The sequence below is a fragment of the Cucumis melo genome, chromosome 11 (assembly GCF_025177605.1).
Source record: "Cucumis melo cultivar AY chromosome 11, USDA_Cmelo_AY_1.0, whole genome shotgun sequence".
In the NCBI taxonomy this organism is placed as follows: domain Eukaryota; kingdom Viridiplantae; phylum Streptophyta; class Magnoliopsida; order Cucurbitales; family Cucurbitaceae; genus Cucumis; species Cucumis melo.
In genome coordinates this window covers 13,930,250-13,955,480 of record NC_066867.1, presented here as the reverse complement: position 1 = coordinate 13,955,480, position 25,231 = coordinate 13,930,250, and the positions used below count along the sequence as shown (strand labels likewise).

Here is a 25,231-nt window from a genome sequence, read left to right as displayed (position 1 = left end):
ATTTTTTAATGTTTTGAAATCGTTTAATGATAAGTCTATTATCTAACTTATCTAATAAATATTTCTCAATATAAGCTATAAGACAATCATTAATTCATTGATTTTTCATTTCAAGTCTTCACAATTACATTACTGAACTCTCTATACTTGAAGATCAACTTCAAAGTTACATTATTGATATGTGTTTAGAGTTTGTTAATGTAACGCCCAACAAATTCGATTTTTGTTCATTGTCATTAATATTTAAGTGTGGTTATGGGAAATTCAAATTTATTGGAAGAACCTTATCATTTTGAAATTTCGATTAATTAAGGTTTGGAATCTTTTTTTTTTTTTGTTTAAGATAATAAGTATTTTTTTTATTTGGAAATAATTGGGGAAGTTTTATTAAACTAAAGTTGGTTGATTTTGGTGAGATTTGGAGAGAGAGAGGAGGTGGTTGATTTGGGTTATTTAAAAGGAAAAGAAAAGAGTTATTGTCTTATAAAAAGCCTTGGGGCTCGTGCGTAAAGAAGAACAGAAAAAAAAATCAAAGAAAGAAAGAGGGGAAAAGAAAAGAGAAGAAGAAAAAAAAACAAATTATTATTTATCAAACCCTAGCCGCCGCACGCCGCCGCACGCCGCCGCCGCCGCCGCCGCGAACCTGAGCCGCCAAGCCTCCCCCTCTTTGTTCAGCAGCGCAACCAAGTCTGCAGTCAAAAACCGAGCCGTCGCCGAGCTTCTAGCCGCGTCGGAAGAATCGTCCAAGCCGATCCGCGCACGCCGAGCGTCTGTCGGAGCAGCCGTCTCTCGCAACCGTCGCCCGAAGCCGAGCCGCGTCACCCTTTGCGATCCGCAGCCGATCCGTCAGCCAGCCGCGTCGCGCCGCGTCGATCCGACGCAGCGCAGCCGAGCGTCCGTCTGCAGCCATCGCCGAGCGAAGCCGTGGTGTAGCCGGACCACCCGCAGCCGTCGCGCCACCCGGATCCGAAAACCAGCGCCTCGTCGCGTGAGGACCCGACCCGGCCGAAGTCCGCTCCGTAACCCGAGGCCCGGCCCGCGCCGCGTGCCTCCGACCCAGAACCCGAGCCGCGTGCACCCGCGAGCCGAGCAGCGCCCACGTGCAAGCCGCACGTGCGTAGCCGCTGTACCAAGCCGAGCCGCGTCTGTCTGCACCACGAGCCGCGCCTGTTTGCGCCGCGAGCCGAGCCGATCTTCAACCTCCAAGTCGAGCCGGTCCCTGTCCTTTTCCAGCCGAGCCGCCAAGACTAATTTGGCTCCATCCACCTAAATTTTGGTAATTAAATTAATTATTGTGGCATTACCCGATAAGACTCAATGTTTCGGACGCTAAGTAATTTAATTCGGGACTAAATTAAATTATTTCCTTAAGGGACGTCGTGGACCAAGTAATTGCTGCAGCGCGGGATTTCTTCAGTAGGGGCTCGAGCATTGCAACCTCTTTCTAGGGTAAGTCATTTCAAATGAGTCTTGAACCGTTAGTCGTTGGTGACCTAATTACGAATTTTGGCATATTAAACAGTTAGGACCTCGTCGCTTGGAAAGCATACTGCCTCGCGGTTAGGACTCGTCAAGTAAATCTCCAGGTAAGAGATTTCTACTACTAGCTCCATGTTTAGAATTATGAGGTCACGTATACCTTCAATTGTGCATGTTGAGGACTAGACTGTACGATGCATGAAATTAATGATAGTATGGTGCGATTGGTGATACGGTTATATTATAGCATGATGTTGTGATGAAAAGAACTGTTATGGCTGTACGACGGTGTCGAGATGGAGAGTGTAATGATGATTTATCTGTTATGTTATATGATGATGTCATGTGTATGCATACTGCGATTAGGGTACCTGTTAGCTTAACCTGTTAGAGTCGTACCTGCATGGGTGTCCTTCGGGATCACCACCTATTTAGGACTGTGCGGTCCGACGGGACACCAGTCTAGCATGGATATAGATATGACTCGAGTGACTCGACGGGGTCCTCGCATCCCGATTGTCCTAGGCGTCCCCCGGGGCACCGAAGACCAGAGTACGTTCCTACGGGAGCGCATGTTGCACGTGTTCGGGAACGTGCCAGAGATTGGGTACCAGTTACAGGACTCTGACAGGAAGCTAACAGGCACCTAGTGGGACTAGTAGTGGGTCCCTTACTGAGTATTTTATACTCACTCTTTTCATGTCATGTTTTCAGGTAGAGGACGAGGCAAGGGCAAAGGCAAGCTGGCGAGCGACCAGAAGTGACCGTGGCGAGCCATAGGGATTTCCGCTTCCGCTTATCCTTGTTTTTGACTTTAGTACCCAAGTTTGAGTATTCTTCACTATTTTACCATTTTTTTTGTAGATAGGGCCCGAGTAGGACTTTAGAACGAATTTCATTTTTGCATAACTACCTTGTTTGAATTTTCATAAATAAAAATTTCTCAAACCTTATGTGTTTTTAATAAATTTTATGACTTAAACCACTTGTTCTATATTTAGTAATGACTTCGATTCAGTATAAGGAGTTGGGTCGTTACAGTTAAACTAAAAAACATCGATAATCTTGCAGTGAAAATGGATATAATGAAAAGAGATAAAGTCTACTCATTAGTTTATCGGTTGCTCATATAAGCATTGATTTTACTGGTTGCAACAACTACTATAAAGAGAATATTTTCTGCTATGAATTAGTCGAGGTGGATGTGTGAATATTAATTTGTAAACAATAATTAAGAAAATTTGAAATGTAAATTCAAATCCAGAAAAAAAAAAAAAGGTAGAAATTAAGTTCAATGAGAAAAAGAGGCAAGGGACAATGGGCAATGGCCATTATTCAATTCTTATCATTGAATTAAAAGAAATATGAATGACTTTTGCTTCAAAGGAGATTCTCGGTCAAGATCAACTTTCTTGATTCTTGCAGATCTTGCAAGAACTTTTATTAAGATTCAATCCTCTAATTAAAATAGTAAAATAAAACACATGTATATTAGAATTGCTCTATCTCATTGATCAAAGATATGTGAGAACCAAGAAATTAAATCAAGTAAACTTTCCTTAAACTAGATTCAAGAAAGAGATAATCAAACACAAGCATTTATTGTTAATTCTTGCAATAACAATTCATGCCAAATTCTTGTTCTTTTAAAGAAATCCAAGTATCTTTGCATATTTTTTACAAACAAATTGCAACATTGATTTAATTGAATTTAATTGTGCACATAAAATTGATGGAATAAATTCATAATTTGCCAAGAACAAGGGTGATTTATCTCTTCCTTAAGTCAATGAATTTTCAAAATTTAACATGTTGATTACAATCAAGAACAATATGAATCTTTTATAGACGAAGATAATCAAATCAATTTTGCACTCTAATTTTCTAAAGAAAAAGTATCTTGCATACAAATTGATCAATCAAGAACAAATTGAAGAATTAGTTCACAAAAGAATACTTGTAATTGAAAGTAAAAATTGTTCTTGATACAAGAAAATTAAAGATTCAACACGAGTAAAATATAGAAGAAAAATTCTCCAAAAAATTGAAAAATTCATTGCCCTCTTGCCTATTAAAAATTAGCCCACCATTAGAATTAGATTGCGGAAAACTAATTGATAGAAAAAATAACATAATGGAGAGGGAAATTTATGGAAAAATGGAATTGGAGAGAGTTTAAATGAAATTTGGAGTTGATTTTGTGAATTGATGGTGGATCGATTAGAAATTAGGGAGAGTTAGGGTTTATATAGAAGAGAAATCAAATAACCGGTCATGGGGTTCGAACTCCACACTTCAAGCTTGCGCGTGTGCTTAGATTGACGAAAATGGTAGTTAATTTTGGATATTTGCGCATGGAAATTACAAAATTGCCACTGAAATGTATAAAAGAATGAAATTACGTTGCAGTGATTCGAACTCCGGTGGCGAGGAGGCACACACGAGGAGATGGCGACATGTGACGGCTGGAGATTTGCTGAGGCAGACGCACGCGGATTGCTTCAAATAATTTCAAATTATTTTTACATTCTATGAGGTTCGAACTAGTGACATCTAACGTACGCAGGTGGGTCAAAATGACGATGTTTTACGACGTAAATTGTGGAAAATAAATGTTGCTTTCGAGGTTCAAACTCGTGACCTAAGGGTGGTTTACATTGTGAAGGTTTATTCAAATCTTTTGAATATTTACCAAATTGCCCCTAAACTTTAAATTGTTTGTTCTTCTTTGTTCGGACTCCGTTTTAGGTTATTCAAATCTTTTGAATATCAAAGCAAGGAATATATGTATGTTATGGGTTGAGAATAGAATTGTTATTAAGGGGTCAATAATTGTCCCCAACAAAATACCCCTCACTTAAGCTTTGTTCGTCCAGAGCAAAGTAAAATCTAAAATTAAACAGTCAAGCAGTAGGCAAAGAAAGAAAACATCAACTAGAGAAAAACAAACAATCATGCAAGTAAATAGGTGATGCATTTCTAACAAGTCATCTTAGCGACATTATTCAATGCCTTAACAGTCTATCCAAACCTATGCTTAAACTTAGTTCAAATTATAAAAGAGATTACAAGTTATTGATTGAGATTGGAGTTTAACTAAGTTGGTCTGGAACAAGCATGTTTAAAAAATGCTCAAGTTTTACTACTCGGATGCTAGACATGCTTTGAAAAGATAAAAGACACCTTAGACTTGTTTTCCCCTATTATGGATCGGAAAGGATTCCTCCTCTTTTTAAAGCCATCATCAAACTCGATGCTATATTTAGAACGTAAAAAAAGGTTGTCTGATTTTACTTAGGTCAAAAGTGAAGTTTTCTCCCAAAAGTTATGATAGTTAGGGAACTCAACATATTTTACTTGACCTACCCGACTACTCTTTATTTTTTATGAGCTTTTTCTCATGCATATTGCATTTTTTAGCTATTATTGTCTCACGCCCTTTTTTTTTTTTGAAATTGCTCTTTTTTTATTTCTTGCAAGCCTCCCTTTTGTTTCTTTGGTATGCATTGGTAACTAGGTCTTGCTAGAATCGGTGGGCTATCCTTTCTATGGTTTTAAACTTAGTTTCTATGTTTGACTGCTTCCTTTAGAGTGACAACAAGTTTTATTAATGTCTAATCTTATCTAAATGGATCTAGTTCGTTGTGGCTAGACAAGAGGTTTCCAACTCAAGTTTGACAAGACAAAAGTGTGAAAACCTTCTCAATTTCTAAAGAGTAGCTCCTATCCTTTTTGAACTCTATTTAGGCTAGATTTGGACTAAGTGTAGCATAGGCATATCCTAATAACGCAACCAAGAAGACAAGGCTAGAAAAGTATCCATGCACTTATTATATTATACATGCAATCAAACAATCAATTCATACGCATTTTCTCAATCAAGCATTCACATCTCAATATGGTATGGCTAAAAATGGCCTTAAAAAAAAAGATATCAGCTTATTCTCAATAGATTCAGTGCACAAATTCAAAATATTCAGAATATCATAATTCACAAACTCGAGCTCAGCGCAAAAAAAAAATAAAAAAATAAATAAAAGGACCCCATATTCATACACATGCAAGCTAAGTATCAAGAAATATGCTACCCACCTCTACTTAGAAAATTGCTTTGTCCTTAAAGCTTTCGAAAAGTAAAGAAGAGTGAAATAGGAAAGGAAAGGGGAATAATGTACTCCCCTCGATGTTGATTTCTTGATATTTGCTTGGTAGAAAGCTTGCATGGAGAAAGCATTTGAATTCCTCATTTGTATGCAAATGTTCATTTTGAGAAAAGTTTATTCCTGTAAAAAGAAAGTAAACTTTCTTAGTTTTATCAGAAAGAAAAAGCTAAAAGATTACAAAGCATAAGAAAAAGAAAGACGAAAATTAAAGAAAGCATTAAAATTTGACACTGGCTAACTTTAAGAAGCATAATTTTTTAAGGTTGGTTGCTCGATCGTTCTTTCACCAACTCATTCAGGATCGATGGTGAGTGGTTTAGTTGCTCTATTCATTTGTGATGTTTTTGTCTTTCCTTACTTATGCATAAAGTAGACATGGTTAGTGGAAGCCAAAAGGAGACAATTTATTATATCAAGAAAAAAGTTGAGGCTGAGAGGAAGAGAGTTTAGTCCAATCCTTAATTCATGTAAAAGATGTGTCTTTTCATTTAAAGAGTATTCTTTTGCAAAAATGTAATCAATGAGAGGATCATGAAATTCAAGGGATATGAAATTGAAAGCAAGATTATTAGGTGGAGAAGAAAAATTGATTATGCTCAAGAAATTTGAGTAAGAACTTTTCATGCTCTACTTGGAAATTGTCGTCAAAGATAAAAATGTATTCTTCCTAATTAATAATCTCATCATTGTCATCAAAGATAAAGAATTTATCATATTCAATGTAGAATTCATTAAAATCAAAATCAGTTGAGGATGTATCAATCTTATCAAAATCATATCAAAATCATGATAAACATCATTGTCAACAAATTTATTAACAAATTCATCAATGATCAAATCTTCATGTAATAAAATTTTATCATCATGATTATTAACAAATTCAATCATGTCAAATCTTTCATCAAAGTTCTCATTAACAAAATCATTATTAAATCCATCTAAAATCTCAAAACTAAGATCATGTGCAAAGTCAATATCAAAATCTAAAGTAGGTTCATAACATGCACCATTGTCATTTTCAAAAATTTTCTCATCATCAAGTTTAGAAACAATTTCAATAAGGTTTATGCCAAGATCGTTTTTAATGTCAATGCCTTTCAAGGTATATGCTCATCATTATTATTAATGTTTCTTCCTAGATCATGCTCATTACTAGATGCAAAATCATTATCTAGAGCATGTTGTCCATTTCTTGCAAGATTATCAACCAAGACATGCTCATCGTTTACACTAGTAACAAAGTCAAGGGAGATGGAGAGATTTATCATGCTCTTCTAGTGTCTCTTTTGACTCCAATGATTCTAAAGTATCAAGTACACACAATGAAACATGATCATTAGACGACTTTAAATCATAAAAAATGTTGAAAGACACTATACGATCGTCAAACTTAACACTAAGGAGACCTTTGTCCACATTAATTATGTCCTTGCCAGTTTTCAAGAATGGTCTTCCTAAAAGTATGGTAGGTGATGTACGTCCATATTCATTGTTCATTTCAATCACTACAAGAGACGGGAGTACTCTCGACGTCACAAAACGTCGGTGAAAATGAAAAGTACGTCGGGATAACCTTTTCCGACGTACAAAACGGCGTCGGGAAGAACGTTGGGAGAAATGCGTCGGGAGAGGCTTTCCCGACGCCATACCAACGCGGCATCGGGAAAGCCTCTTCCGACACCTAACTAAGCGTCGGCATAGCCCGCGTCGGGAATGCCTCTTTCCCGACGCAGACTATGCCGGCGCACTTTCCAGCGTCGGGAAATCCTCTTTCCCGACGTTTTTTTCCCGAAGTTTCGTTACGTCAGGAATTCCTTTTTATATATTTTTTTAATATTTTATTTCTACTTTTTTCCTTATAATATTTTGCTCAAACATTCACAATGATGTTCAGATTGCTCAAAAAAAAATTCTGACGTTTTGGATTAAATTAAAACAAATTGAATATAAATTAAAATAAATTAAGAAATATACAAACACAAATTAAAAAAATAGAATTAAAATTAATAATACGAATAAGTTTACTACAATAAATATAGTTCTCAAAATAGAAAAAACATAAACATAAGAAAAAGTCTTCCAACGAGGTGCGTATGCGCGTCATTCTACACCTTCAATCCTAAAAATGATATAAAAATAACTAAATTTAGTACATAATCATATATTTGCAAAAACTTAAGAATAATAGAGACATACACGTACTGCAGAGCTAGGGATCATGTGGTGGTCCCTGTTGTGCACGAGTAAATTCTTCTATCATCTTTTTCATACTTTCCACTTGTGAAGTTAATGCTTGGTGATTTCTATCTTGTACTTCAATTCGTTCCAAAGCTTCTTGAAGTTTAGCTTGTAATTCAATCTCTTTTTCTGTGGACTGCGAACAAGATGTCGATGAACTGCTTGCACTCGCCGTTCTGCGGGCCTTCGGCTTGGGTCCCCAACCAAGGCCTTTTGAGTAGCCTGGTCGTCTACCCAACACCTGATCACATATCTCATCCTCAGAGAGTGACTGACTACCCTTTGGGGTAGGCTGGGATTGGAGTTCCAGCATTTGATTCTGCAACAAATTTAAAAACTATGTTAGGTAAAGCGCAAAATATATAATGAAAGTAGATAATTAATAAGGACTAAACTTACATGCGCATCCTCGACGGCCTGCGACATAAATGTCCCAGCTCGAACGTGTGGTTCCCAGAACAATTCCACATGATCGACCAGCTCCCCTTTTCTCTCAGCGAGTTCATACTGTCGTTGTAGAAACGACTTGGACCCGCTACTATGATTGTAAGACTGCTTCTGTCTAGCAGCCTTGTTCGTCCGTGATTGCTCCTGCATTAAAATAATTATATTGTTTATTTATATTATTTATTTCTTATATTAAAACTTGTTATCATAATTAATCATGATAAATACCTGGAATGCACGGCTGATATAATGATCGTAGAGGAAGTGCCAATCTTCATCACGTCCAACCAATGCGTTTGGTGGGTTGGCACGAGCCTCTTCCGGGTCGCTGTACTTTTTGAAATGTCTATGACAGTCGGCCCAGAACTCTTTAAAGGTCGTGACCGTCTGATGCTCAACAAATCTGTTCATTGCTTGATCATTGAAATCAAGCACAAAGAATCGCTACACATTACAAACATAACACATTAGATTGGTTAAAGTTGGATATGTTTCAAATGAAATCATATATAAATGTGTAGTGCATTTAATTACCTGGAGATCGCCCTTGACGACCTCAATATATGCTCTCCCAACGTCCGCCCACTTAAGACAGCGGACGGGAAATGTCTTTCGCACGCACACGCCTATCGCCTGACTGAAGCGAACGGCGTGTGGAGAAATAGGCTTCTCCGCTCCAGGGGCAATCGTCATTGGAATGCGTCCATTTATTGCAATGTGGCACTCTAACTCTAAGAGACGACACTGCGCACATCTCCTAGGAGTCGGAGTCGCTTGTTGAGAAGAAGACTCTGCTCAATAAATCGATAATGACATATAAAGTTAGAAAAAAGAACATGAAATATTTGTAAGTTAAAATGAAAAAAATACTTAGACTCACCCGTATTGTCGTCTACAGATGACGACCCTCCCGCGATGTTATCTAAATCATCCTCAAACTGGAGGAACATATCGTCCGTCTCCATAAAATTTGATCGCCGATATGACATAATGACTAGTACAATTTGAGTGTTACATTATGTTTTACATTATGTTTTATATATAGGATAGTACAATTTTTATACGATTATATTCTTTTATGCTAAACTCTTTCTAACTTTCAAATACTCTTTTATCCCTGTATATTCTATACCCAGGAAACTCGGTCACGATAGTAACTACCTCGATCTAACTAGTAAAGCGCCTTCGGTCTTACTATCCTGCCAAATCTCGATAGTAGTTGGCTAAGTGATTAGTAAAACCCCATACCCCAAATTGTGCACATTGACCATCGAAAACTCGGTATATAGAATACCATAGTTTTATTTTTAAAATCATTCACATTAAACTCATGCTTTTCAAGTATTTTTCTAAAAAAGAAAACAACCTTATTTCAGAAACTCAAAGATACTCATAAATCATTGGTTTCAAATTAAGATATCAATAAATACATGCTTCATTAAAATGTTTAAATTTAAACATACTCAAGTAGTTTTCATAAACATGCCTACAAATCATAATCAATATAGCTTAGTAATCAATCAACGCATATTTAAATGGTAGCTTGTAAATCATATTTAAAATCGTCATTAAGAAATCATGTTGTCACTCACAGTACTTGAACAAATCCTTCATTGGGAAATTCCTTTACAGCCTCATTGATCTGAAAAATTCATATTTAATCCTCAATTAATCCTTTGATCATGAAAATATCCAAAACTTCCTTTAAAATTCCCAAAACTATCAAACCAACCCAAAAATGGCCCATCGGGCTCACTAACCTGCTGGACGGGGTTAAGCACGTGTTCATGGTCTGGGGGTCTTGCCGTATGATAACTGTTGGATTTTATGTCCTAAAACTCGTAGATAGTAAATATAATCAATTGATCGTCATTAATAAAGTGTTTTATTATTATAATTTCAATAAGTGTTATTGATTATTTTATTAGTTTTGTCTTAATAACCTAAATCCAATAAACTAACATCCTAAGCTGTTTGATGAGTCTTGAACAGTATGTAGAGACATACGGGGATTAATGTTCAAGATCAGCTTAAAGGGTCTATAGTATAGGGTTAAGGTTGGGTACCTTATCCTGTTAACACTATGGATACGGCTCACTTTGTATTTGATACAAACACATTGATCCAATGCCTTCATGTATGTGACATAGGAGTGAGGGTATCCTATGCAATGAGTTTGCATAAGACTGGACCACGAAATAGTAATCACTAGATGTAACTCCGTTAACTAGTTGGATTGCTATTTCATTAGGATGACTTAGGTAACTTAGTCTTAATCCTGAGTGTATTATGAACTCCTATTTGTGAGGGATTGTCCTTTGATTTGTACGAGTGAGAGTGGCCAGATTGTCGACTCAATATTCTTATCATTTTGGGAACAAGATCGAGTGGAGAGCTGGGAACATAATCACACAAGATGGAATTCACTCCTTCCCACCTTTAGGATAAGTAGATAAGTGTTCCCTTAAATGGTGTCTCCGGGACTTCAACAAAGGGTCCTACCTTCTCTATGGCACGAGAGGGGTTTCTGTTTAGTGGTTGGACCATAAACAGGTTGTTCATTAGAGGAGCATTGATATTTAAGGCCTAGAGGTAACCCAGGGGTAAAACGGTAATTTGACCCACCTGGAGTTACCAACACTTGTGAAGGACTAACTTACTGGTATTGGTCTATATCCACGGACACAGAAATATATCTATAGTGAGAAGAGTTCAGCTGTCAGTCTTTAGTGGAGTGAGTGTACACACAGTTAACGAATATTGATTAATGTGGTTAATGAGTTTAGCCAATTAATTTCATATCGTTGTAGCTTCTGATCTGTAGATCCATTAGGTCCCATTCCTAGCTCATAAAGAGTAATGAGATTTATTTATATTGGTTGTAATTTGAAATGTTCAAATTTACTTTGGAAATTAATATAATATATATTGATACATTATAATATAAAGTTTATATTTTAATTAGACTTATTATATAAATTTAATTTTGGATATGATTCAAAATTAAATTATGAGAGAATAAAATATTTGAATAAGTTCAAATATTAGTTTAATGTGAATTAGATTCATATTAAAACTATAAGTTAAAATTTAATGTGTATATGATACACATTAAAACTATAGGTTATGAGAGAAATTTATATTTGAATATGATTCAAATTATGGATTAAATTAAATGTAAGATACTTAATTTAGAAATTAATTAATTGGAGAATTAATTAACAGTTTAGTTTAATTTGATTTAATTAAATTAAAACTATAGGTTATGCGAGAGATATTCATTTAAATATGATTTAAATGAAAATATTAATTAAATATTATTTAATTAATTGTTAAATTAATTAATTAATTAATTAAATTAATTATTTATTTATTTAATTAAATTAATTAATTAGTTTAATATATATTAATTTAATAATTATTATTAAGTTAATAGGGAACGTGGGTGTTTTTCCCACGTTCCCATTTATTATCTCCAACTTCCCACTTCTTCCATCCGAAGAAGTGTGAATACTTTGCGTAACAAAATGGGGGTGAGTTCTGTGAAGCAAAAAATACCCTCCCATTCTCTCTAAAAAAAATTTCTCTGTTCTCTTATTCCAATTTTGGTTCCCACAAACCATCTCAATCAGAGAATAGGAAGGTTTCCAAGTGGCGGTGCTCAAATTGGTGATTGGTAGATTCAGAGTCGTCAACAAGCGTAAGTTTTCTTCTCTGTATTTTTCTTCAAAGCATGTTTAATCATAAAAATTGTTTTTGTAATTTTTTGCCAATGTATTGATATTTTTAAGGTTCCAATTAAAATTAGATTTCTGTAATTCTTCCACTGTAAAGGGTTTTCATCCCTTCAAAGGCCAGATATCGTTTATTACAGACTTTTCTTTTAGACCAAACAGGAACTTAAACAACTAAAACCAACCCTAATTATGTACAACACCAAAGCAAACCTAAATACTAACCCACAGTAGCAAAATCATCTACAACTTTACACAACAAACTTGAAGACAACGGTCAGGCTCTCAAATCACTATCTCTATCTCGAAAGTGGGAAAAACATTTGGAAATGGTAAGCTAAAAAACCCAGTGAGTGACGGTTTTAATAAACATGCTTTTAAAACAATTTAAGTATAAACTTTGTCCTTGGCATCATTTAATCATAAAATATAACATCAAACATAAAATCTTTAAAACCTCTTTCTTGGCAAATTCTTTCTATTTTTAAACTTCTATACCACATGAATTACAAGGATGGAATCTGAAAAACTCTAATGGGTCCTCATCCTATGATATGATATTTATGAGACGAAATCAAGGCATCAGTAGTGCCCTATCTCGTTATAAATACAATGAGGTGGGTAAACTACAAATATTCATCTCAAGAGAAGGCAACAACAAGATATCATACCTATAGAACCTTCATCTCATGACTCTGTCCCAGTGATAGGAAACTAGGTATATACTGAATGCCTTGATCCAAGAAACCTCTATACACAAGCAATATCCCCAAAGAGTTGCTATATATATCGAACGGTATAGTCTAAAACATTTTAAAGTCATTCTTTAACTTAAATACTTATCATAAACATAATTGTTTTATAAATCTCATGAGTAAATTCATCAGGAAATACATGCTTGTCAAATATTTCAAAACTTATGCTTTAGAAATACGCTATAAATCAGTATACTCAAATATTCATACATCAAAGCATGCTTAAAACATTTGCTAATAAATTATATTTAGAAATTGCCTTTAAACTCATCCGTAAATTTGCCCGATCTCCTCTTGACTTGAAATAATGGAAAATAATTCCATTTAATTCCCTATAGTCGTAAAAATATCGAAACTATGCTCAAAATTTTCCAAAATAGCAAAAACATCTCGAAAACACCCATTTGACATGGTTGGTGCGCAGGGGGTAGGCGGCAAGACTAGCACACGCGGGCATGGCCTAGGCAGGCCAGTCGTGTGCTAACCTCACAAGGGGCCTTTCCCACGCGTGCCTCACGCCATTCACATAGCCATCTCGTGCCCGCGGAGCTTGCGTGCAGGTTGTGCGTCCAACATATACGTCTATGTAACTTCGTTTACCACAAACGCACGACCATCTCACCCAGCAACCCATGACACTAGGCCAACGACCCACACTATCCAGAATTCACTTTTTCAGCTAGAACCATACCTTAAATTTAGAGCTTAATAACTTACAATCCAAAACTCAAATAAAAATAATTCCTTCTACAACATTGTTGCAAAATGACATAATTTTTGTACCTCAACATTTTAGCCAACAACTTCTTGTAATGAGTTCTGTAGCCTCCTTGAGGGAAAGACTGCTCAGAATTTCTTCGAAAATGACCTTTCGTCCTTCTTTCAACTCAACGCAATCTTCCTTTTGTTAAATCAAACTAGCAGTCACAACTTTAAAATAGACTTGATATCTAAGCTTTTGAGACAAATTTCAACAAAAATGCATGAGTAATTTGAGAGAAATTCCAATCTAAAGTGACTTATTTATACTGCACTTTGCATGAAAAGTTCTTGACAGCTCTTACTTGCTGAACTTTAACCTAAGCATGCACATGACACCTGTAAAGCAATTCACCAAACTCCACATCTTCATCATCTTGCCTAACTAAAATGCCAAAGTGCTAAATATCAAGCAAAATGCCTTCACTTGACATGCCTGCTAACATCATCTCGCATAGCCATGCCAAACTAACCTTTAAAGAAGCCTTCTCGCTAAGCCAAAACGCCCTAACTAATCCCCAAAACATGTCTTCACGCCTAGTGCAAATGCCTAGAACTTTTTAGAGGTTTTCTTCATCCTTCTCTGTCACACACCTCGAAGACTTGTTTTTGGTCGCCTAGCACCATCATCTTGCCCAAACAACCTCTTTATAGGTTATTTCCTCGTCCTTTGGCTACTCACCTTGCCTAAAACACCTAGGTCATGGACTTGGCCAATTTTTCTCTCTTTTCCACCAACTTCCCTTTAACTTGTTAAACCATTCCTTCTTAAATGTCCTTCTTCCTACCTACCATCACACACTTACAATGACACATCTCAAGCCTACTTCTCCATCTTTACTTCATTTAGAATTATCTTCTCAAATTCTTTAGAAAATCCAAGTTCCTTAGGGTTCAAGGTTACCAGACTGGTCAATAAAGATGTAATTTAAAACATGATCTTATGAATGCAAATACCTAAGAAAGATGGAAAAGCCAATAAATAAGGACTTATATAAAAAGACTGAAGTGGATGAATGAGTACTTACGTTATATATGCCACCAATGTCAAAGTCTTGGCTTCTCGCATGTTACAAAAATCAATAGTATCTTCTCGAAGAACAAAAGTCTTCCTTCCGATACCAAACAACGAGAATGGTAGTCAGTAACGAATGCTTGAATCTTTGTCTGTTACTTTTTCAGCAAATCTAAGTATTCTCTTAAAGGTAGTGGTATGTTGATATTGGACTCATAGACAACTCTTTTTCATTAGGAACCTAAGAAAGTCATATATCCAACATTTCTAAACTTTATAAGACTTATAGAAACCCATGCATCAAATTTTGCCAAAACATAACTAATTACCTCGATAGCATCCTCCTGTTGATCATTCAAAATAATCACATTCACATTCACCTCCTCTTTAACCACCTTCATTGTGACATTCATTTTCTTATTTTCAAAATTGTTTTGGACATTGAATCGCATATTCCAATCTTAGTCTAGAGCAAGATTCATGTGCAGACGTCGGTTGAGATTATGTTGATATGTGAATATTCTCTAATTCTTGAACTCGCAAACAAAGCTTTTAAAGATTCTCTAATTTTTGAACTCACAAACAAAGCTTTTCATTCTCTTGACTAAGCTTCTCAATTTCTTCACTTCGTTTCTTTAAGTTTTTTGTTGTGTGGAAGTAAGCAGTTGAGGTGACAAATCCGCCAACTCCACATACATGTCCACTACTCTCTTGTGTACCCAAAGCTAGTGTCAAAACATCGTTTAGAGACGGCTCTTTGTCAACATAGACTTTGAGAACTCATCCTAAAAATGCACAAAAACATAACCTAATTTCCTAAAACTTTAAAACTTTAAAGAATGTAAGATTGTAATGTGTATCTTACTAAACGATTCACAACTTCTAAGACATCTTCATTTTCGTATTATCCCTTCTTATCTACACAAGCCTTCTTCCACATGCTAGCTCGGTCAAGATCGCCTTCTTCTGAAGGTATGTTTTTCTACATTTCAGCATATATATTCATTAGATTGATTAAGAAACTTTTAAGACTAATTCAAACATAAACTACTTACCAACTGTAACGCCCCGAATTTTCGAGGTAAACTTTTACCGTTTTATATAATTTTTCGGGAATTTTAAATTTTGGATTTATTTTTGAAATTCTGAAATTTATATTTGTAAATTTATATAGTAATAATATAATAGTAATTATATTATTATTATTATTATTATTTATTATTATCTTTATATATAATTTAATATTAATATTTTCTTTTATTATTATTATTATTATTATTAGTATTATTATTATTATTTAATTTTTCAAAGTTAACATATATATATATATATGTGTGTATATAATAATAATTTATATATTATTATTATTAATTATAATTATTAAAAGTTATATATATATATAATAATAATTTTTTTATTAAACCCTAAAACGCGCGACACACACACCCCCCCCCTTTCATTTTCGCTTTCTTCTTCCTCACGCCGCGCCGCAGCCGTGTCTCTCTCCATTCCGTTTCAGCGCCGCCCTCCACCATCTCTTCTCCGTGCACGCCGCCGCCCGTTTTTCTCTTCTTTTCCTTCCGTCGCGCACGTCTCCGTCTCTGTCCACGTCGTCGAAACTTTCCAGCTTCGACGTTCGTCCGCCGCGGCTCCCCATCCATTTCCGATTCGCTTCCAACCGCCGGCAGCCGATAGCTCTCCCTCTTCCTCCGTCTCTGTCACCGTCGACGGCTCCACTTCAGTCTGTGTTCCCGACGCAGCCCTGAACGCCGAGGAGAGCCACCCACGTCCGCCGTCGACGTCTCTCACTCGAGCGTTGTCGGATGGAGCAAAAACCAGACCCGAGCCACGGATCCGATTCGAGCAAGCCGCGGGCTGGAGCCGAGTGAGCCGAGTGAGCCGAGCCGAGTGAGCCGAGTGAGCCGAGCCACGAGCCGAGTCACGAGCCGAGTGAGCCGAGCCGCAAGCCGAGCCGCGAGCCGAGTGAGCCGAGCCGCAAGTCGAGCCGCGAGCCGAGTGAGCCGAGCCGCGAGCCGCACTGAGCCGAGCCACGAGCCGAGTTGAGCCGAGCCACAAGCCGAGCTGTGAGCCGAGCCGAGGCCAAGCCGAGCCGAGCTCCTTGTTTCACCAAGCCACCTAAGCCTTCCTTCCTCCGCTCCGGGTCACGGTGAGTCTTCGGTAAGGATTGTTTTCGATGAATTCCCTAATGTTGCTACATCCGATTAGAGTTTGAATATTGGAATAAGATATGGCCCTACTTTTCTCCCTTGAAGGTAGTACAGAGTTGACGCTTGAGTTCTCGGGTCTCGCGGTAGGCTTGTTTGAAGGTAGTTTTCCTTTCCTTGGGTAAGTCAACGGATGTCGCTTCTGACCTTTTAAAACGACTTCTACTAAAGTCATCAACTAAAACCTTCGTGTTTCGTTTAGGTGGATCTGTTGAGCGTGGATTCGATCGAGGGGCATAACCGAGTATCAGGTAAGGGTTTTCCTACTACTGGACCTCAGATCGAGGCTGGAAACGTAGTAATCCACAGGGGATTACACGTTAGTGACTGTACTGAATAACTGTATGTGTGTTGACTGTTAAGCACTGTTATTATATTTTGTCTGATGTAAAGGTACTGTGACTGCTAATTGTAGATTGGGATTCTATATTGATGGACCTTGAAGTTACGGTTCAGTATGTAGTAATCATTGGTCTGGATGTTGATCATGGAGTTTGGACGGGGAAGGACAGTGAGTCCAGTTTTGGTTGGTTAGTTGATTGGGTCTAGGGTTTTCCCTAATGGTGTGCGAATTGGTGACGCGTATAGCAACTGAGGGTGTAGTTGTTTAAACCTATACTATCTGACTGACAAAGCCTATGGCGAAACTGTAATATGAATGCCGTTGGGGTGTGACTGTTGTGGACGGTTTAGTATGGACTGAGAGGTAACGGTTAGCTTCATCTATGGGGTAGTGTGCCTTACGGATATGTGCATCCTTTGGGAGCACTAGACTGATATGTGCATCCTTCGGGAGCACTAGACTGATGTGTGCATCCTTCGGGAGCACTAGACTGATCTGTGCATCCTTCGGGAGCACTAGACTGATAGGTGCATCCTTCGGGAGCACTAGACTGATGTGTGCATCCTTCGGGAGCACTAGACTGATAGGTGCATCCTCCGGGAGCACTAGACTGATGTGTGCATCCTTCGGGAGCACTAAACTGATATGTGCATCCTTTGGGAGCACTGGACTGATATGTGCGTTCTACGGAACCACTAGACTGTTATGTAGAGCACCCCCGAATAGGAAGTTAACTGTTGTCCCCTAACGGGCCCAGTAGTGGGTCCCTTACTGGGTATGTTTATACTCACCCTTTCTCTTCTTAACTTTTCAGGTAAGGGCACGGCTAGGGGCAGACCGACGAGGGGCAGAAAGGATGCGTGAAGGCCATATGGACGTGTCTGATTTTATTTTCGCTTCCGCTGATGTATTTTGTTAGAATATCTGTTTTGGTGATTTTCTGTTGATAACTTACAAATTTTATTTGAAACCTTTGTGAATTTTGGATTTGATGACTTGAGATTTTATTCAAAACTTTTGCAACTGTGATTTGAAACAGGGCCCGATACCGTTTTGTTGTTATATTCCTAACGTTTTAAGAAATCGTAGCTGGTTCATTATAAATTTTGTGTTGTGTGGTCGAGTCGTAGTATTGAGTAATGACCTCAGCTTAGTCCGGAAAGTTGGGTCGTTACACCAACCCCTTTCGAAGATTAGCATAACCTTTTCTTGAAAGTTGATGGTTATACTTATTCTTCTTCCGTCTCTCTTGTTGAAGTTTTCTTTTGTCCTACACAAATATAACAGTGTATTGGGGTTTTATAAAGTTTCTTAACAAATATTTAATACCTAAAATATAAATAATTTCATTGATACCTTAAAATGTGGACATAGTCTAGATCTAACAAATTCTTTCCACTGTTTTTTGGTTAATGTAAGAATACACGTCTGGTGATCGTCTAAAAAATTCAAGTTCATTCCTAAATGGCAAGATATGCCTCTTCGTCAACCAATGGTTAAATTGGCGGAATGTTATCCCTACTGTCTTAAGAACGCTCTTTCTAGACCTACTATCAATTATAATGCAGTTTGAGATTAGAGATCAGTAAGTGTCATATTGTCAATTGAAATAAACTAGTACAAAAACTATAAGCAAATTTACCTCAACTATGGTATAGATATTTTCCTTCAATTCTGCAGGCACATCTATCCATGATTCATAGTTAATGGGATGTGATAGTATACACACGATCCAATAAAAGAGTTTAGCTTTGTCCCATTTTTTCCAATGGGTACGCCATCTTCATCGTATTCCACCAATTTCCTCTCACCTTCACTTTGAACACGTGTCATATCGAACATAATCGTAGGTCCTCGCTTTCTTTGTTTTTTAGGCTTTTCTACATTTTGTTCATCAACTCCTCCAACAACTGATCCATTAATCTCACTCCACCAACCTCATTGTCTTGATCGTCTCTTAGTATGGTTGGCTCCATGTGTAAGGAGAATATTCTGTCAAAGCAATATTAATGATTAATATTAGAATGTAGATTATACTAGGCATATTAGGCATACTAGGCATATACAAAATCAAACATAGCATATATGTACATAATAAGTAGAAACCTACCCATAATGCATTATTTAGAAATCCATGTGCCTTCATAATCTGATCGTACATATGTTGAGATACTGTCATCCAAAGCATTACTTCCATCGATATTTGGCATATCACTAGGTACTCCTTGACAATAGAACATGATATCTCTAAGTTCATCCTCATTTGATTGGTCTTCACAATCTCTCCGTGGTGGAGTAAGCACAATTGACCATTATACGTAAAATACTTTTCTTGCTTGGGTTTCCATTATAAATGAATCAAACTTGTAACCTATTCTTTTTAAATCAACTAAGATAAAACCAAGGTAATCGATCTTCATCTACACACTGAAACATTGAAGGTATTATAATTAAGTTCTCATATGTCTTGAATCACTCCATAAAAGGACATATCTTCAATGATAGGGTTTTTATCTTTCGAACTGGACACTTGCATTTTTTTCGCCACTAAACTAACTCCACTATTTTGAACACATCGATTTTTATCATAAGACTTCATGTGACAGTGACATCCATTAATGGCATAACTATTATACTTAATGAAAACATTTTCCATCTCAATCTCAGATGCAACCTACCATAATAAGTACTTTAATGTAATTACAAAGTCCATCATAAAAAAAATATCAGTAATTAAGTTTAAAATTATACCTCTACTCTTAACTAAGATATGAAAGTTTGGTTTTTTTTCTTCTTGAATCCATTTTGTATGAAGAACCTTATTTTGGTATTTCAATTGCAATACCTCCACGTGTTTACTTGAACATTGAAACATTGTAATATATAGTTAAGTTTATGTCATAAAATTAAATAAAAAACAGAAGGCAGGATAATTGAAACTTTAACTTACTTTATATATGGTTGCACATCAATTGTATTAGCCAAAACATATCGATGATCTTGGTATAAAAGATCTTGTTCCGTTCTGAAGGAAACTCCTGCAGATAATGGTCTACCAAAGCTTGAATTGTCTAAAGATGCATCTAATCTGTTAATGCCTAGCCCAACAAGATCAACCCCAGATAAAAAGTCTAAACAAAACTCAATAGCTTCTTCTATTATATAACTTTCTACAATACAACCCTCTGGACGATGTCTATTTCTCACATAGTTTTTTAGAACTTTCATGTATCTTTTGAAGGGATACATCCATCTTAGATATATAGGCCCACAAAGTTTGACTTCTCTAACAATGCTTAGAGTAAGATGCTTGATAATGGTGAAAAATGAAAGAGAAATATTTCTATAGCAAACACATAGTCACCATAATATCTTCTTCCAACTTTTTTAGTTGTTGCACATCAAAAAGTTTATTACATATTAGATTGAAAAATATACACAACCGAGTGATGGCATGTAATGCCCCAAAAATTAAGATAATTTCTTGGGCGTTATTTTGAATTCATTTAATGAGAATTATTTGTTTATGTGGGAATTGAAATTAATTAAATATTTTTTGGATGAATATTTAATTAATTAAAAATTTTGCAATGTGGTGTTTGTTGAGATTTTGATTAAATGGTAAGTTAAGAGAATTGAGTAAAGTTGTGGATTTTTAGTGTTGTTGAGGTTGAATTTAATTAAATAATTATGGATGTTATTTAATTAAATTGTGGGGTGAAAAGTTCGTTGGAGATTTGATAATTATATGTATATGTGGAAATATATATGTAATTATTATGTGAAAGGGAAAGATAATTTTATTTGTTGAAATATAATTATTTAAGGAAAAGATAATTGTATTTTGGAGAAAAGATATTTAGTAAGGGAGAAAAAGTAAAATAATTATAATTTGAGAAAATATAATTATTTGTAAAAGGATAATTATTTTGGAGAAAGATAAATAATAATTAATAATTGTGGACGATAATTAATTATTTTGGAGAAAGATAAATAATAACTAATTATTGTGGACGATAATTAATTGTTTTTGGAGAAAGATAAATAATAATTAATTATTGTGGAAAATAATTAATTATTCTGCAGAAAGATAAATATTGATTCTGGAGTGAAGTGGTTATGGTTGGGTTAAGATAATTCATGTTGGAAGTTATAAGTGATTTATTGGAAAATATTTGATTGATTAAATTAATTGAGGATTTAAGTTAATTTGGGATTTTGGAGGGAAAAGTTGGTTTTGGTGAAATTGGATTTAATTGAGTATATATATGTGGATATATATATTTAATTATTAATTTGGAAAAGTGAAGTTAATTATATGATGGAATATAATAATTATATTTGTTTGGAAAAGAAGATAATCCATGAGAAGAGAGATGGTTGATTTGATTGGACAAGAAAAAATATATATTTATGATGGTTTAAATAAATATATACGTTTATTGTAGATTTTGGCGAGAGAAAAATAATAATAATAAAGAAGTATTATTATTATTATTATTAATGGTTATAAATGCCTAAGATTTTGTGCATTTAAATGCATTTATTTAGGAAAGATAATGGAAATAAAGATATATATATATATATATATTCTAAAAGGAAAAGGAAATAATAATAATAAATATTATTGTTATTATTTGGGTTTATAAATAGCATTGGAATTCTTAAGTTAGAAAGTAAAGGAAAAAAAATGTTCTTCATCTTCTTCTCTAAGATAACCCTCTGTTTTCGCCGCCTCGCAAGTTGTAATTAAGATTGGTCTTGTAACGACCCAACTCCTTATACTGAGTCGAAGTCATTACTAAATGTAATTAACAAAATTTTAAGTCATAAAGTTTAGTTAAAATGAATAAAACCTCAGAATTTTATTTTAAAAAATCCAATCAGGGAAATGTGCGAAATATAAACGAATATTAAAATCCTACTCGGGCCCTATCTACTTTTAAAGAATTGAAATAGTAAATAAAGAGGAAAATAAAACTCAAGTACTAAAGGTTTAAAACGGGGTGTAAGCGGAAGCAGAAATCTCTATGGCTCGCCACGGTCACTTCTGGTCGCTCGCCAGCTTGCCCTTGCCCCTGCCTCGGCCTCTACCTGAAATACATGACATGGAAAGAGTGAGTATAAAATACTCAGTAAGGGACCCACTACTAGTCCCACTAGGTCTGTTAACATCCTATTAGAGTCTTGAAAATGGTACCCAAACTGGCACGTTCCTACACACGTGCAACATGCGTCCCCGTAGGGACAAGCTGGTCCTTGGTAATTCCCAAGGGAATACCTAAGACGCTCGGGCTGTGAGCAGTCCCGTCGGATCACTCATGTCATGTCTGTGTCAATGTCAATGTTAGACTGGTAATCCCGTCAGACTACGCAGTCATAAGTGGAAGCGACCCCATCGGGTCTCTCCATCATGTCTGTGTCATAAAAGTGGTGATCTCGAGGGACACCCATGTGGGTACGACTCTAATAAGAAGTTAACATACACCCTAACCATAGCATACATATACATAACATCATCATGTAATCATATCACATCTCATCACCACAACCAAGCATAAAGTCATCATAAGCCACGTCATCACATTACCATGCCATCATATAAAACCATATCATCAGCCACATTATGCTCTCATAATTTACATGTGTTATACCGTCTAGTCCTTAACGTGCATAACTGGAAGTGTATGCGGTCTCATGGTTCTAGTCATAGAGCTAGTAGTAGAAATCTCTTACCTGGAGATTTGGTCGACGAGTCCTAACAGCAAGAAGAAGATGTGCTTTCCAAGCAGCGGGGCCCTAAATGGTTAGGAACAACAATTAAAACCTAACCTTCAAGGAAAAGAGGTCCAAGAGTCGTTCGAAGCAACTTACCCAAGATCAAGGTTGCGCTAACCCCCTTTAAGTCGAGAAATCCCACGCTCCAACTCCAATTGGTCCAACCGGCCCTTTCAGAAAAATAATTTAATTTAATCCAAAATTCAACTATTTAAAACCAAAATTACTCTTCGTTGGGTATACCAAAAACTCAACTAACTTACCAAAATCTTACCAAGGACACGCGGGGAAGGACCAAAAACTAGGTGGCTCCAAAAAGGCTTGGCGGCTCGGCTGGAAGAGCAGGGATCGGCTCGGCTTGGGTACAGGCGCGGCTCGGCTCGAGGGCAGGTGTTGCACGCGTGCGGCTCGGCTTACGGGTGCGCGTGGCTTGACGCTCGGGTGCGGTTTGACGGCGTATGGCGGCTGCGCGGGTCGGGTTCCAGGTCGAAGGTGCGGCGTCTCTCGTGGATTGGCTGCGGTAGAAGGCGCGGGTCGGCTGGCAACTCGACGCAGAACGGAGACGCGGATCAGATCAGGGCGGAGCGACGCGACGCGGATCGACTCGCTCAGGACGAGTGGCGGCGCGGCTGGCGAGTTGGCTGCAGAGCGACGCGGATGGCGGAAGAGGTCGGCTGGGCAATGCGGGTCAGTGTTGATAAGTGAAGCGTGGCTGCTCGAAAGGGAGACGGTCGACTCGGCTACCGGCTCGGGCTGATCTGATCGGCGAACGCCCGACGGCGACGGCTGGCGGATGAGGAAGAGGCAGCGGCGGCAGCTTGTTAATGTTTTGTCCCTTTTTCTTTTTGGTTGGTTGAAGAAGAAGATGAATAGTTCCTATTTAATACAATAATAATAATTCTTTATTATTATAATTATCTTTTCTCTTCCCCAAAAGTCTCACTCTCTCTCTTCCATTAAACCCATAAAATCTCCCTCCTTCAATTTCAACCAATCACATCACTCCCTTCTCTTTCTCTTTCTTTTTCCCAAATAATATCTAACCATTAACTTTAACCAATTAAATGTTTTCTCTCCTCCACCCAACTATATTAATCTTCACCAAATAACTTTACTAAATTTTTTCCAAATAAAACTATTATTAACCAATTCAAAGTAAATATAACTCTAAACTTTAATTAATCACAAGGTCAAAATAATTCAGTTCCTCAAATAAAATTCGAATTTCCATATCCACACTTAAGATAATAATAGAAAATTAAATTTGTTGGGACGTTACAGGTCTCTTTGGAAAGCTTGAGGATTTAGAGTGATGAATTTTTCCATCAAGGTAAGAGGATTTTTCAACCTCCATCTGAATAACCTTGGTAAGCCAATGAAATTAAATTAATATTTTATTAATTTAATTTTAGATCTATTTGGGGTTTCTTTAAAGGTTCAATTGGCTAAATGTTTTTAGATTTAATCTTGGATTTTTCCCAATCAAGGTTGAATTGGTTTCAACCCCTTTTGTTTGAGAAGTTAATTAATTTGGGAGAATTTTTGGATGTTAGCCAATTGCTAATTTCATTAATTAAGATATTGAGTTTTCCTTTTATGATTAGGATCAAGTTAATTGGAGATTTTTTTACTGTCAGCTAGGGAGTACTTTGTTTGGCTAAAATCTAAAGGTAAGAGATTCTTCTACTATACCTTCGAACTGAATTTAAGAGACCGCATGTAATTATGATTATGCATTGATGGTAGCTAAAATGCATAACTTGATGTTATTGATAATGACTGTCATTGTATTGATGATTGATGTTAATGACTGGTAGATTGATGTTGATGATTGTTGATGCATGATATATTAATCACATGATTAAGGACGTTAAGATTAATATTCATGTCATGTTATGATGTTATGTTATGCTACATGCTATGGATAGGGTGTTCTGTTAACTTTGTCTATTAGAATCGTACCTGCATGGTTGTCCTTTGGGATCACCACCTTTTTAGGATTGCGTAGTCCGACGGGACCGCCAGTCTGGCGTTGACATAGACATGATTCGAGTGATTCGATGGGATTGCTCGCATCTCGATTGTATTAGTGTTTCATCCAGGTACACTACAGAGCAGTTTGCCCTAGGTGTTCCTTTGTGATCACCGAAGACCAGTTATGTTCCTTCGGGATCACATGTTGCACGTGTTCGGAAATATACCAATTCTTGGGTACCACTTTTCAGGACTCTAATGGGAAGTTAACAGACACCTAGCGGGACTAGTAGTAGGTCCCTTACTGAGTATATGTTTATT

General features: G+C 36.6%; 1 long non-coding RNA gene across 1 annotated transcript; it reads left to right on the top strand.

Annotated features, from left to right (window-relative positions):
* The first annotated feature begins 1,379 nt into the window (after positions 1–1,379).
* Positions 1,380–2,344, top strand: LOC127143855 (uncharacterized). Its single transcript, XR_007815418.1, has 3 exons — positions 1,380–1,449; positions 1,523–1,586; positions 2,194–2,344. It is a non-coding gene; the product is annotated as an uncharacterized LOC127143855 (long non-coding RNA).
* The last annotated feature ends 22,887 nt before the right edge of the window (positions 2,345–25,231 follow it).